This window comes from Bubalus bubalis, chromosome 11 (genome assembly GCF_019923935.1).
Source record: "Bubalus bubalis isolate 160015118507 breed Murrah chromosome 11, NDDB_SH_1, whole genome shotgun sequence".
In the NCBI taxonomy this organism is placed as follows: Eukaryota; Metazoa; Chordata; class Mammalia; order Artiodactyla; family Bovidae; genus Bubalus; species Bubalus bubalis.
Window position 1 is genome coordinate 34,614,905 of NC_059167.1, and position 2,739 is coordinate 34,617,643.

Sequence of the window (2,739 nt, forward strand, 5' to 3'; positions counted from 1 at the left end):
GCTGAGCTCTTAACAGTCTTGCAGGGTCAGAAAGAATGTTAACAGAGGGTAGGAAGTAGCTGCGAGCATAAGCATGCTATGGGCACCTTTCACTGTGTTTCATAGAAGGAATGGAGAATAGTGGTCAATCCTGTAAGAAGGTTAGATAAGACCTTTTAAGAAAGAGTTGTTCAGGATAAGGAACAGCTTTTAGCTAAAGGGGGAGTATTCCAGAGAATTAAAATAAGTGATACTTCAACAATTAGACAAGTTAAACTTGTGAAAATGTGGCTGATCATTAGTCAAATCCATTTCACCTGACTTCCCTAATCAAGGTTTTAAGACTAGGATGTCTTCTAAGCTGCTTGTAGCCTAAACAATAAGATAGTTGCACGAGTTTTGCAGGAACTTGGACTCAGCTGTATCTAGTTTGGATTCAGCTGGTTAAGACTGGATAGGACCACAAACCCTCCCACTGGACATGCGTGAGCGTCCACTTGATGACCTTTTGACTTCAGAGGGCCGAAAAACTCTACCCCCAGATCACGCCAAGTGCCTCCACGTTTGAAGCTACATAGGCGTGTAGTTAGTTACGCCTGCGCAGAAGCACAATTACAAACCTTCCAACCACCTTTCCCCACACCACTCACGCCCCCGACAGCCCCTCTCACAACTCATGCTCACAGGGCTCAGAACATTCTGTTGCTCTTTCCCCCAAATTCTCAGAACCCTGGCCTTCAGGAAGGTGGGCCGGAAGCTTGTTCTGTCTTCATGCTTGGTTGCCTTGCACATTAAAACCTTCTTTTTGCTGCAAACCTCAGCTTCTCAGCATTTTGACTTCGGGCATCGGGCAGAACGAATCCGGTCCAGTCACACTACCCTCAGGTATTGATTAAACTTTTTTCCCAAAGAATGAAAATGAAATATATATAGGTATCACCAGTACATGTACTATAATATATACATGTAATATATCCATAGTAACAGGATAGTTATATAGGATGCATGTAATATATTCATAGTCATAATTTCTTTTAATTAATGTTTAACATAAATGATGTTTCTGTTGTGCTCAAAACAGGCTTTCTGAAGTTTAAAGTTTTCCTCTACTGTCCTCATTCATGAGTTTAGGAAGAAAAGAAACGGCTTGACAGGAAAAAATCTGATCCTGATTGGATTATTGGAAGCTCCAAATTAATGCATTGCAAGTTGTACTGTACTATGTGGCACGTTAGACCACTTTCAGACTCAGGTTTATGAAGAATGGAGTTAATGTGCGTATGATATGCACAGAATGCCATCAATATTCGCATGAATATGGGAGTGGAATTCTTTTAAATTCAGACCTGTGACATGAATGCAGCTCAGGCCTATCCACTTGGTGTCTGCCTACACTTGGATATTGTGCAAGGCTGTTTCGTTGTTAAGTCGTGGCTGACTCTGTGACCTCATGGACTGTAGCCCACCAGGTTCTTCTGTTCATGGGATTTTCCAGCCAAGAATACTGAAGTGGGTTGCCATTTCCTTCTCCAGGTGATCTTCCCAACTCACATTCCTGCATTGGTAGGAGGATTCTTTACCACTGAGCCACCTGGGAAGCCCCATCATGCAAGGTACCATACTATAAATGTTTTTGTATTACTCTAAAAGGTGATTTTTGTCTGACATGAATATTTATAAGAATAGATATTGTTGTTAGTGATTTAACTTTGAAAAGATTTTGTATTTCTGTTTCAAGCTCCTGCTTGGTATTGACTAGTATTAAGATTGAAGGTGTGTTGTGACTCTTTTTTTCCCCACCCCAACACAGAGTAACTGATAAGGCTGATATAAGATTATAACTATTTTTGATAATCCTAGATTTCATATTTTTTCTTATTTGAGTAATTTTGCCAATTTAAGCTAACAAAATGTATACCTAAAATATTGCTTTTTTCTGGAGACTCTTCAGCAAGTAGTGTTGGGAGAAGTTGGACAGCCTCGTGTAACTCAGTGAAGTTAGAACACACTCTCACTCCTTGCACACACTCACCCTGAAAATGACTTAAAGTCTTAAATATAAGACAGGACACTGTAAAACTTCTAGAAGAGAACATAGGCAAAGCATAAATTTCCAACATAAATCATGCCAATGTTTTCTTAGGTCAGTCTCCCAAGGGAATAGAAATAAAAGCAAAAATAAGCAAATGGGATCTCATCAAGCTTACAAGTGTTTGCACAGCAAAGGAAGCCATACAGAAAATGAAAAGACAGCGTACAGGCTGGGAGGAAGGATCTGCAAATGATGCGACTGACAAAGGCTTAATTTCCAAAATATGCAAACAACTCATACAACTCAATAACACCATGAACAAAAAATGTAGTAAAAAAATGGGCAGAAGACCTAAATAGACATGTCTCCAAAGAAGACACACAGATGGCCAACAGGCATATTAAAAATGCTCAACATCTGTAATTATTGTTATTTAGTTGATGAGTCATGATTGACTTTTTTGCAACCTCATGGACATGCCCACCAGGCTTCTCTGTCCATGGGATTTCCCAGGCAAGAATACTGGAGTGAGTTGCCATTTCCTTCTCCAGGTGATCTTCCCAACTCACATTCCTGCATTGCCAGGTGGATTCTTTAATTAGAGAAATGCAAATCAATGAGCTATCACCCCACACTGGTCAGAATGGCCAACATTAAAAAGTCTCCGATACCAAATGCTGAAAAGGGTGTGGAGAAAAAGGAACCCTCCTACATGGTTGGTGGGAATA

The 2,739-nt window shown here is 40.2% G+C and overlaps 1 long non-coding RNA gene across 1 annotated transcript; it reads left to right on the top strand.

The window, feature by feature from the left end:
• The first annotated feature begins 350 nt into the window (after positions 1–350).
• On the top strand, positions 351–1,549 carry LOC123328288. The gene is made up of 2 exons (XR_006543132.1): positions 351–864; positions 1,513–1,549. It is a non-coding gene; the product is annotated as an uncharacterized LOC123328288 (long non-coding RNA).
• Positions 1,550–2,739: the final 1,190 nt, after the last annotated feature.